Source organism: Cryptomeria japonica, chromosome 3 (genome assembly GCF_030272615.1).
Source record: "Cryptomeria japonica chromosome 3, Sugi_1.0, whole genome shotgun sequence".
Classification (NCBI taxonomy): Eukaryota; Viridiplantae; Streptophyta; class Pinopsida; order Cupressales; family Cupressaceae; genus Cryptomeria; species Cryptomeria japonica.
Genome location: NC_081407.1, coordinates 354343317 through 354356370, shown reverse-complemented (window position 1 = coordinate 354356370; position 13054 = coordinate 354343317). Strand labels below are relative to the sequence as shown.

Below are 13054 nucleotides of genomic sequence, written 5' to 3'. Positions count from 1 at the left end.
GCTCATCGAGGGCAACAGGACGACCTAAATCCAGAAGTCAGAAATCTGAAAATATCACCAGTAGACGCTAACTCTGAACATACATATCATCCCTAGAGGAGACGTGAGAGCAACAAGCCAAGAAAACAGTCAAAACTCCCTCAAGCATTGACAGTAATCGTTCTCATCCCTGTGCAGCAGTGGAGACCTTCTATAGTCTATTGAGTACCTTTGTCTATTGCTTCCTGAGCTTGCAACTGGATCTGCTTGAATTTTGTCTTGCAATCTCTCTGATTCTCAGGTTTCTTCATGGTCAGTAGCATAGATAAAGAAGCAATACCTCCCAGGTAATCTGAAAGAATCTAAGGGGAAGAGAAATCATGAAGCCCAACACTGTCATCATTCCAAAAGATCTTCCACACTACAGAAAATCTTCTTGAGCTGATCAAACAAAAGCATCTGAGAATTGCTTCATATCTGTATGAGCAGAATGACCTGCCACCTATTGAGGGTCAAAAATAGCCTCTGTACTCTGCACCTTACCCTTGGGCAAGAGGGGAAAACCTTTTATTGCTCCATATGGCTGCCATGAAGCCCACCAGAAGAAGCAGAAATCTGGTTAGCCAGAAAACATTCATGGTTCCTCCAGATAAAATCCTCATCAGGCATCACTTGTTTCAGTTCTTATTGTTGCTGTTTAAATAGTTTCTGAATGGAGTTCTTAGAGGAACAACAATCTGACCTCCTGTGTCCAATCTGATTGCAATGGAAACACCTAAAAGACTAGCTTTCTGAATAGATAAACTGTAACCAAATGCCAAAAGAAGAGATAATGCTGATGAAATGCAACAGGGCACAAAAGGTCAACATACATTTAGACCCTGACATAGTTACTCTAAGAGCCATCCAACTCGGAATCAGATTTGTTGAAGATAACAATCTTTGTGCCAGCATTTGTATTATTCTAGTCAATTTGCAAACCAGGGAAGATTTTAGAAATGGATTCAAAATGAAACCTTTGGGAAAGACACTTTATCAAGTCAAAGAAGGGTTGCTAAGAGCATGTAAACAGTCTAAATCTCCCACGAAACTACGGTCCGTTGTCCATGACAAAATCCACTCCTCAACTGAAACAAAGAGGAGAAAAGCCCTTAGAAAGGAAAGGGAAGGAGGGTGTCTGTAGATTAGACTAGGTAAGGTCTGTCTACCTAAGAACCTCCAATCTCTAAAGAGGTCTCAGATATACATTCCTCCTGGAGAAACATCTCAAGTGGCTTTTCTGCTAAGTTGATATGAAAATCCCCCAAGGAAGTAGAATAAGGGGAGCCAAATATGCTGACGACCCAAGACCCTTATGCTTTACACCTTTGTCCACTAGTGAGTCCATCACCTTTCTCTCAAAAATTCCATGGGGGTACCATCTTTAAGTACTTCTTTCATGGTTCACCAACCTCCACATTAGCTCTTTCATTTCAAATTACAAACTTGTCACCTTTACACCAACAACTTCCAACCAATGTTATTGTCACTGTAATGTCCCTCTCTAGGCTAGAGTTGTGGTGGTTGTTAGCCTATCATGGGTTCCCCTGTAGGCTAATGCTTTGGTTAGGGGAACTTTGAAGTATTTATAAATTAAATGCACAATACTTTGAAGTTAACACTTTAATGCATTTAGTTAGTTATTTTAATTATAATCTTTTTATGGAGCCCAAATATGAAATATGAAATATCATAAATACCAATATTTAATTCTTGTGCTTTGTTAAGTGGGTGTTGTGTTTCTAGGGGGTCTCATACGGGTTTAATAATGATGTTCTTTTCCTTCATTTGGTGGTGTTAAAGTAAACTTGAAATTATTTATTCCTCTTAATAGTCATGGGATTAGCGAAGCTTAAATATTTTGATTCTTTTTATAGTTTGGAAGGCAATTGTGGAGAAAAAAAAAAGAAAAGCCTAAGTTTCTCTTGGGACCCCGATGAAGAATAAGGAGGAGAATTTTAGCAGGTCTAGAGTATGCAGGGCTCTGTGAGAGCTTATTTTTCTTGGAGGACACTGTCTTTGGGTGTGGAAGATCACCCCAGGATGGTGAACTAATTGTCTCATTCAGGGACAATATTTGGGTTTCATTTTTAGCTATCTTGGGTGAAATATTTTCAGAGATTTTGTTGGGAGTTGCTCAAGATGAAAATCTTTCAATTTTTTTAGAGTAGGGTTTGGAGATCATTAAGTTTGAATAAGTTTTTGGCCGGTTAATGAGGGTTTCGAAATTGCTTATCCCAGGTCAAGCAGCCATGAAATCACGGGAAAAAATCAACAAAATGTTCGATTAGGGCCTTCTATTTTGCAAATGGTTCTGGGTAATGATTCAAGAGGTTCTTTTATGTTGGCCGAACAGATCTGGGAGCCATATTGAAGTATTATTGCAGCATGTTTTTAATAAAATAAAATCGCTCCTTACAGGTGTGTTGAAATTTCTGCTCGCGTGGGAACAGGACCTTGGCATTAAGTTGTGAGAAAAGGGCATATTTGGTGTGACTTTCCAATTTCTGCTCGCGTGGGAACAGTACCTTGGCATTAAGTTGTGAGAAAAGGGCATATTTGGTGTGACTTTCCATTGTCAACCTAGGGACGAAGTCAATAATACTTGCAGTTGATATTCGGTGGAAGCTCTGAGGGTCAATTCATCTGCATATCCAACACATAAGCATTCCAGATTGGATGTGAGGAACCTGAGTTGGGTTTGGAGGAGAATGGAGTAAGATTTTGCTGATGATTGAAGAACTGGGTGCATTTGGTGAGGAGATTGTTATAATTTCTTTATTTGCTAGGCGCTGGAAGTCTATATGACATATCAGAACATATTAGAACGTGAGTTTACTCAGTTTAAATTGCCACTGTTCAGTACTGAACCTGTGCGTGTGGCTGGAAATATAATTAGAAGAGTGTGGTGGCCATATTGGTGTGCTGATCCTCTTACAAATAAATCAATTCTGTGTGAAGTTCAAACCTGTTCCTTGCAGTCAAATTGAGAGGTTGAAATATTTAGAGAGTGCTGTTGCTGTGAATTATTATTAGATTTATGGTATCTTATATACTGAAAATTGGCAATTAAAGGTGAGGGATATTAGTTTTAGTCCTCTTCTAAATCTGCATTATTATTCGAAGTATATTTATGCTTCAAATATTGTTGAATCTTTATATGCTTATAAGCACAATTAGTTTTTCCAAGCCTATTGCAAATCTGAAAAAGAAAAATTGAAAATAATACATTACTGCTGCAAGTAAATTGTTTGATGAAATGACCATCCATTGAGGGTGGGAAGTGTTGATGTTGTTTTTACGTGCTATGCAACACAAAATAAGACACTAAGTATTCTATCCTCTCTCGAACAAAGACTTCACAAATGCTAAGTTGCGTGATCAAATGGGATGACTCCGAGGTTCTCGAATGTCAGGTCTTGACATGCTCTTGGATATACTGAGTTGTATATGATGTGATATTTCTAGAATCACAAGGTGGACTTACGTTGAATGCTTGAATGCTTTGAATATCGCTGCAACGTGGGATTTAGCTTGATTTGAAAAAAAAGGAAAAAAGGGATAGGGTTTGAGGAAGCGAATCTAATCCTAAGAATGTAAGAGCGATGGACAATCTTTGATGAAAATCAACTAAGCTTTGCTTTGACATGAAGTAAACATCTCTACAAGGCTAGTGTGATCTTCTAGGGATAGCTTTATGATTTTCAAATCACCACTACAAGCATAGATACCTTCAAGGTGAGGCATATCAATGAAAAGGTAGCAATTGAAGTTAAGCCTGGCCAAGATGGATCCAATTGACCATGCAAGACACTTTACCATCAACAAGGTGTTAGTAGTATGGATGTACGAATTTCACCATTGATCATACACAAAGTTCTTCCATTCAATTAACCAAAATTAAAATAAACGAGATGCAGAGATCATGCAAATTGTTGAATCAACATATGAATTTCACCATATCTTCAATTAAGTTTACATGCCTCTTACAACATAGTCTTGGCAACAATCTTCGCCTTCTCTTCCTACTCTACTCTAACTACTATTTGTTGTTGAACTATTGTCTATTAACTATTGACCTTTACATATGAAAGAGGTGGAGCCTTATATAGTGCTTTCATTACAATTGAGTGGTTGAGATTGATTCACAACCAATCGCCAAGATTGAAAGATAGAAACCCTAATTAGGGTTTGTTTTACCCATTACAAAGCATTTAATGCTTGACCACTGACAAAATTACATTTTATGGGACACATGTCCTTCCTTGAAGAATTGACCAATGGATGACGATTGTAGGTCCATCGAACTTTGTGCCCATGTGGTAGTTATCTCTTTTGATGGATGAGTCAGTTTATTGAATTTGGATGCCTTAGCTTGAAATGATATGACTGGATAAGTGATGACTGGGCGCCATCTTAGCTTGATTGATCTTTGTAAATCATCACAAGTGTGGACGAATGAGGCATATCTCTTGATCCTCAACATTTCTAAGAGCTCGATGTGATGATGACTTTGCTCATGTCAATCTTCTAACTTTGTTTAACTCTTCTGAAACTATCTCCTATCTTGATCATTTCTGCCTTAGAGCTTTCATCTGGCTATATTGGCAATGATTCTTGGATTTCAGAAGGAAATTCAAGATTGTGAAAATTCCTTCGTTGAGTGCTTGATGCTGATGCTTATGCTTGATAAGGTTGGTGTGATAGAAGCCTTCTTTATTCGAAACCTTGAGCCTTTCATCCTAGATGTTGTCGAGCTCCATTTTGATATCTCCTTCTTATGTAGATCTTCATGTTGAGGTCTCAAGTATCTTGAAATATGAATGTTGTCCATCTTCACATCGTTGTCCTCTTGTATCCACTTCCTTGAATTGCCTTGAGCTGATCCCTTGTATGTAATAAATCACTTTCAAATGGTGGAACTCTTCCTTTATGTCTTATGATTGCTTGCATCAAACCTGGAAAAGATAAAAAACACGGTAAACCTTGGAAGAAAGATGAAACCTGAAGTTGATTATGATACAAATTGAAAATCCTTGCATTCAAATCCACTTGATATCATTGACAATTGCTCCATAAAAACTCTCTCTACAATCTGGAAATGAATTTTCTGATCATGAAAACATCTGATTTTAAGTCTGATTTTGTGTCTCATGCCCGATTTATGTCTGATTTCTCACTTCATGTCTTAGTTTCCATTGCTTAAGACCTGATGAATTCTCTTTGTGCTTGAATAAGATCACTGCCCTTAGAAGGTAAATTTGCTGATAATTACTGTTGATCAAATGAAATGATCAACCTATCTCTTATAGGCATCAAAAGGATACATCGTTTGATCCAATTAGGCCGACTCTAATCACTAAGTTCAAATTCAAATGAAATGTTTCTCTTAAATCGAAGTGGGGCCTTTGCAAATTGTATTTATTCAAATCACATGTCAAAGCCGTGTCTTGTCTTTGCTAAGGGAGGTCTCAAATCTCTATGTTGCACTTTGTCATTGCCCAAGGAAGATGCAAAATCTTATGTTGCCAATATCCTTAGCTCAAGGATGCTTGAAATTCTTAAGGGGTGATATCCTTAGCTCAAGGATGATTGAAATTCTTAAAGGGGTTATATCATTAGCTCAGGGATGATATGAAATTCTTAAGGGGGCGATATCCTTAGCTCAAGGATGATTGAAATTCTTAAGGTAGTGATATCCTTAGCTCAGGGATGATTGAAATTCTTAAGGGGCCGATATCCTTAGCTTAGGGATATAATATCCTTAAGGGGGCGATATCCTTAGCTCATGGATACAATACCCTTAGGCAAGGGATGTAAATGAATTCCTTCTATCGCACTTTTCCATAGGCAAAAGAAATCGCACAATGTTAAATCGCTCTTTCCCTTTGGTAAAGGAACTGACTCATCTCTTCAATTCGTTGATCAAGCTAGGCAAAGGAAATGTGATTTGGTTGTTGACTTGGATGACCATAGGAAATAAAATTCTGTAAGTCGCATATTTAACATGGCAATGGAAGTTATTTTGCTTCGATCGCTACTTAGAAGTGTCAAAGGAAATAGCCCTCAGCCCGATGGAAGGAAAGGTATGAAGTGGGGTAAGATGGAAGGAAAGAAGGTGAGTAATAAAGGAAATAAAGGGTGTAAGGATGGGATGTTAGGAAATGGGGAAGGTCAATGAGATGGTTAAGAGGTGATAAGTGAAGAAAAATGAAGGAAGATGGAGGGATAAGGGATGGAAGATAGAGGGCGAAGGAAGAAGGATGGGTGGAAGGTAAAGGATATGGGGTGAAATGGAGGGAAGTGAGGGGAAGTAGAAATGTAGGATGGATGAAGAATGGGAGATGAAAGCATGTGCTAAGGGAAGGAAAAGGAAAGTGAGGATGGGAGATTGTGAAGTGGAAGGATGAATGTCAAGGGAAGGATGGATGAGAGGAAAGAAGGTGAAGAGAATATGGAAGGAAGTGGAAGGAAATGGAAGTAGAAAGCAAGGCTGGATAGAAATGGTAGGAGATAGAATTGGGAATGATCAGAGTATGGGCATCCATCGACAATGTTGGGAGAGGCAGGTCAGAGGATTAGGAGGGCAAAGGAAGTGTCGTCAATGCTTTGGTTGCTTATCTAGGCAATCAAAGGAAATTTTTATGCCTTAGCCAAATTTAGCATTTCATTTCCATTAAAGCAAGCAAAGGATGTAAATCATTCTTTTTGTAAGCCTTGAAAACTGACTGACCTTACTTCATCTAGAGAGAGAGACTTGATTGATTATCTTTTGACCAACTACACCTCGTCCAAGTGAAAGGCAAATAGCAAAAGACAAACTACCAATGGCTAAGCTAAGACAGCTAACCTAGAAAGCGAAAAAGTGGGGGTCCCCATTTGCAATGGGGCGATGTGTGAAAACTTCACAACAAGAAGAAGGTGCAAAAAAATTGATCCAGAATTAGGCTAGCACATTCTAGTGGTATCAAAGCTTTGTTTGATTTCATGTAGCATGTTGGGATGAGTGATATGTCCTAGCATGCTTAACTATTATCTCATAAGGCCAAAGTCAAATCCAGACCTTGAAAATCAACCTGAGAAGAATCAGATTTGGGATTTAGGTGAAGGGAATATGGGGGTGATAGGGATCACAGGGACCACATTGATCCTAACTTGAGGGATGTTCTTAATGATCTTGTTAGAATACAATGGGATACACAACAAAGTATAGTGCATTTGGCAGATTTATTGGCACAATAGTTGATTGGAAATAACAATAACCATAACAACAACCATGGCAACAATAACAGAGGGAACAATGGAAACAATGGTGCTATTGGGCAAAACTCAACAAACAGTGGGATTGACCAGCAGCGTACCTTTAGTGGGACTACTAATTTTAAGCCTCTTATGCCTAATTTTAACCAAAGGAATAACATTCCAGCAGACAATGAACTATTAGAACCAGAGTATCATGCACAAGTTTGGAGAGATTGGAATGGAATGGATGATGAATTCGAGGTTGCAATGTCATTTCCTTAGTATTTAGTCTTCAAGGAGAGAACTAGACCACGTAGAGGTGGAGGTGGTAGACGACATAATCAGGAGTTACATAGGAAAGTGGGTAAATTGACCATTCTTTACTTTGATGGTTCTAGAAAAACAATTGCAAGAGCTTGGGTATAGAAGTTGGACACTTTCAGCTCAATACAATGGCTGAAGATGAAGCCATTGAGTATGCAACCTTTCATTTAGAGGAAGTGCTCATGAATGGTGGCACCATGGACTCATTACCTTGGGCCATGATCAGATTGTTTCTTATGCAGCTTTTACAGAGAGACTAATAGAGAGATTTGACAAGAAGGATCCTAAATTACACTTCAAAGACTTGGCTCAATTGAAACAATGGAGTTCTATGTACATGTACATAGCAGATTTTCAAAGGTTTTTAGGGATGTTCACTGATATATCTAAAAGAAGGTTGGTTGTGTTGTGACATTTTCACACATTGCACCATTGCAAATGGGGACCCCCTACTTTTTAGGTCCTCTTGGTCTTTGGGTTGTGTTTCTTTGGGTCTTTTCGCAGCAAATGCTTCGATCTCCCTGGTCTGCAAGTGTATTGGTGAAATTTGATCAAGTTTGCAAGTCATTTGAGCAAATTTGGCTAAGTTTGCAACTCGTTTGGTCCATTTTAGGGTTTTGCCCTTCATACTTAGATTTGAGGTCTTTTCTTTAGGGTTTTGAAAAGACTGAACATTGCATTGGAATCGGGACCCTTTAACGAAGCTGCCATTGAAATTTGAGTAAATTCTGAGCAACTTTCTATTTTTAGAAAGTTCTTATTTTTTAGGGAATTTCATTGCCTCTCGGATTGTCATTATTTTGCCAAAATTCATACTCACTAATTTTAGCAATTTCTATTTTTAGTAAGTGTCATCCTTACCCAGTTTGCCCTAATTTTGATGTTTTGAAGTACTTACTATTTTTAGTAAGTCTATTTTTGGCAGGTTCTTCATAGGCAGGGGTCCGGACATTGAAGACTGAACATTCTTGAAAATCCATGGCTAAATCCGGAAAGTTGAAAAAGCAGATAGTTGATGAAAAAATGTCTGTCTAGATTCTTTCTTGACGTGGAAAAAGCACGAAAATCTTCTGACGCAGGAAAGATCACTTCAAAATCCAAAAATGGCATTCCAAATCTGGAAAGATGAAAATTGCAAGTCTGGAGGAAAATTAAGCAAGACTTCCTTCACCCCAAGTGGAAGGAAGTCCACATAGGGAGTGCCAAAGTGAGGTCATGGAGGAATTTTCCTCCTTGACCAAAATTCCTTCACCATGTGTTTCTAGCGCTCAAGCATAGGAGGTGGGCGCCAAATAGAGGGTGTGGAGGAATCTTCCTCCAACCCAAAATTCCCTCACCATGTCAAATCAACGCCCATATCTAGGTAGGGAGCGACAAAGCAAGGTAAGGAAGGAATTTTCCTTCCAAGGTGAAAATCTTGCATCATATGACTTTAGCGCCCAGGAGTGAGTGTAGAGCGCTAGACTGAGGGTTAGGAGGAATTTTCCTCCTCAAGCAAAATTCTTGAAGGACATGAAATTGGCGCCCAGGCAGAGATGGAGAGCGCCAAATCGGGGGTATGGAGGATATTTTCTCCAAGTGCAATTTTCTTGCTTAGGGTGAAATTGGTGCCCAGTTTAGGAAAGGAGCGCTAGGCAGGGGTAAGGAAGGAATTTCCTTCTTGGTGATGAATTCCTCCACTTGATGAAATTGGCATTGAAAGAGGGGCATGGAAATTAAGTCAAGGAAGAATTCAAAATTCCTTCCTCAGGAAGAAAATTCGCCCAAGGAACAAAATTCCTGAAGAAATTTCAAGGCAAAGGTAATAATTGATCAAGGAGAAAGAATTCTCTCTCTCGAATTTCGAAGCTCAAAATGGAAAAAATTCCTAAAAAATAGGAAAGGTGATGAATTGATCAAAAATTTCTTCCCAAGGAGAAAATTACACCCAAGATGAAGAAATTCCAAGAAAGTGAAAAATTAACTAAGTGTTGGAAATGCTTTCCTTTAGGACAAAATTCTTGGAAAAAGTGAAAATTTGACTGTTAGAAATTCTTTCAAGGAACAAATTTCCAAAATTTCCAAAATTTCTTCTCTAGCTCAAAATGTGACCAAGGTTGGAAGCAAGATGTGAAAATCAAGGTTCGAGAAGAAAAGTTCAAAACTGAAACTGAAATTGCAAGCAAAAAAAGGGGGGGGGGTCTCCATTTGCGATGGGGCGATGTGTGGAATGGTCACAATAGGATGGTGTGGCTTTGGTCTATTGGGCAGTTCTATATGGATTTACATAAAATGGAAATGGAATTCAAATTGGTAGGTAAGAAATTTTTACTTAGAGGCATGACCAATGGTGGCCTTCCAATTGTGTACTTTAAGAGAATGGAGAGACTACTCAAGCAGTAGTAGGTGGAGTGGGTAGTAGAGTGCATGATTTTGTCTTCAGAGATGGAGCAATAGAAAAGGAGTTACCTTCCTGATGTTGAGGCTTTGTTGTCTAAGCACAACAAAGTGTTTGGTAGCATACCTATTGGGAGATCTCTTGATCGTGGGATTGAGCACATCATTGAGCTAGAGGAGGGTACCAAACCAATTATTACTACATCATACAGGCATCCAAAAAGGCACAAGGATGAGATAGAGAAGGGCATCAAAGAGTTGATTGAGTTGGGACACATAAGGCCTAGTAAGAGTCATTTTGCATCTTTAGTGGTGTTGGTAAAAAAGGATGGTACAATGAGGATGTGTCTTGACTATAGGGTTTTCAATAGGAAAACCATCAAGATTAGGTATCCAATCTGACGCATTGATGAGTTGATAGATGAGTTGCATGGTGTATGTTACTTCTCCAAAATTGATTTGAAATTGGGTTATCATCAAATTAGAGTTAGAGAGGAGGATGTGGAGAAGACAACTTTTCGTTGTCACTTTGGGCATTATGAGTTCTTGGTTATGCTTTTTGGCTTAACCAATGCACCAGCTACTTTCCAATCTTGAATGAATAGGGTGTTCAACAAACAGCTTCGTAAGTTTGTTCTCATATTTTTTGATGATATATTGATATATAGCAAGACATGGAAGGAGTGCATGAGGCACTTGGAAGAAGTGCTAAGCATTTTTGAGAGAGAGTCCCCATCGACCAAGGAGTCAAAGTGTGATTTTGGGATGATAGAGTTACTTTACCTTGGTCTATTAAAATGTCACCATTTATGGCCTTGTATGGTTATGAGCCTCCTAGCTTTATAGATTTATTGTTTGGGGACAAAAGAGTACCTAATGCAAAAGATTTGTTACAGCAGAGTCAAGACACTATGAAATCCCTAAAGGAAAATTTGAAACAAGATCAAAATCAGCAGAAGGAGTATGCAGATCAGCATCACATTGAGAGGACTTTTGAGGTGGGTGACATGGTCTATCTAAGGTTGCAGCCCTACAAGCAATCCACACTCAAGAAGAGTGGATCAGAGAAAGTTGAAGCCACGTTTCTATGGCCCATTCAAGATCTCGATAAGGATTGGGGAAGTGGCTTATGAGTTGGAGTTACCAGCAAACAGTATGGTGCATAATGTTTTTCATCTATCTCACCTCAGGAAGGCATGGACATAATGTGATTCCTTCTTTCGAGCTGCCACCATTGGATGAAGAAGGGAAACTAATTCTCATTCTCGAGGCTATCATTGACACCAGAGAATGTACTCTTAGGAGGAGGGTTATCAGAGAATATTTGGTAAAATGGAAAAACTTACCAGTTGAGGATGCTACGTGGAAGAATGAGCAGATCTTGCAGCACCCAAAACTGAAATTGCTTGAGGACAAACAATCTGGGGGAGGGAGGACTATAATGTCCCGTCTCTAGGCTAGAGTTGTGGTGGTTGTTAGCCTATCAGGGGTTCCCCCATAGGCTAATGCTTTGGTTACATAGACTTTGAAGTATTTAATTAATTAAATGCATAGTACTTTGAAGTTAACACTTAAAAGCATTTAATTAATTATTTTAATTATAATCTTGTTATGGAGCCCAAATATGAAAATATGAAATATATGTCAATATTTAATTATGCTTTGTTAAGTGGGCATTGTGTTTCTAGGGGGAGGCATAAGGGTTTAGTAATGATGTTCTTTTCCTTCGTTTGGTGGTGTTAAAGTAAACTTGACTCGGACTCGACAAGGCCGACTCGGACTCGGACTCGGGACTCGGCATTAGACTCAGGAAAGTGAAAAACTCAAGAAATTTAGAGATTTTTAAAGATTTAAAACTTGTTTCAGGCACCCTTTATTGAATACACCTTAAAGACACAATAACATCATCAAACTCGGCTCATTTGATTACATACACAAGTATACATCAATCGCATAAGCATAAACGCAAATTGTAGCTGAAGGAAATAACAAACATAGATATATAAATATTGTCAAATGTATACAATACTACAAAACTCATGGAATAAAAAATCCATGTCATCATATGATCATCATCAAATGTTTCATACAAATACCAAAGGTAAATACAACTACAAGCCTATGGATCAGAGGAGCCTGCACCCTCTGGCCCCGGCCCCCTGCGAAGGCGTCTAAGGTAGGTCCTGGATGATTCGACAGCCATAGCCGCTCCCCGTGACACCATGCCATGCTCACCAACATCAGGAACATCCGTGTCACTATCTGCCTCTGAATCTCCTGTTTGTGCTCGTGCTCTCCGCTCCTCCTCTGCCATGGCTATAGTCTCAGCCTCTATATCTACCTGGTCAATCCAATCAGTGTCAGACTCAGAGGTTAAATTTTCCTTCTATCGACGTAGTTTCCCCCCATATTTTTCGATGGGGGTTTGGGGGCAGCGACCCTTGCGAGGCCAAAAAAACTTATTATTTAATAAAGCCGTTGGGTGTTATTTTTCTATTGGCTAGCATGTTGTAACCCTAATTTTTCTGATTCTCAGGCGGAGGTTGTAGTGAACAAAGATGATACCATTCATTTTAAAAAAGCTTTTTAAAAGGTTTTTTTTTGTCATTTTACTAACCCAGCCAGTAGCCGAGTTTAGGGCTCAGGACTTGCCGAGTTTGGCGAGTTATGAGCCAAACTTGCCAACTCGGCTAGTTTGGCGATTTTGCTCGCCAGACTCGGATGAGTCCGAGTCTGAGTCCCAGAGACTCGGACTCGGACTCGGACTCGGACTCGCCGAGTTTAGGCGATTCATGGCGATTCCCGTTTCTATGCTCTTAATAGTCATGGGCTTAGTGGAGCTTAAATGTTTTGATTCTTTTCAGGTTTGGAAGGCGATTGCGGAGAAATAAAAAGAAAAGCCTATGTTTCTCTTGGGAGCCTGGTGAAGGAGGAGAATTTTTAGCAGGTCTAGAGTATGCAGGGCTTTGTGAGAGCTTATTTTTCTTGGAGGACATTGTCTTCGGGTGTGGAAGATCACCCCAGGATGGTGAATTAATTGTCTCATTCAGGGACAATATTTGGGTTTCAATTTCAGAGATTTTGTTTGGGAGTT

The 13054-nt window shown here is 39.1% G+C and overlaps 1 protein-coding gene across 1 annotated transcript in view; it reads left to right on the top strand.

Annotated features, from left to right (window-relative positions):
- Positions 1-13054, top strand: part of LOC131079993 (transmembrane E3 ubiquitin-protein ligase FLY2) — a 177343-nt gene that overhangs the window by 106520 nt on the left and 57769 nt on the right. The gene's annotated exons all lie outside the window — the stretch shown is intronic.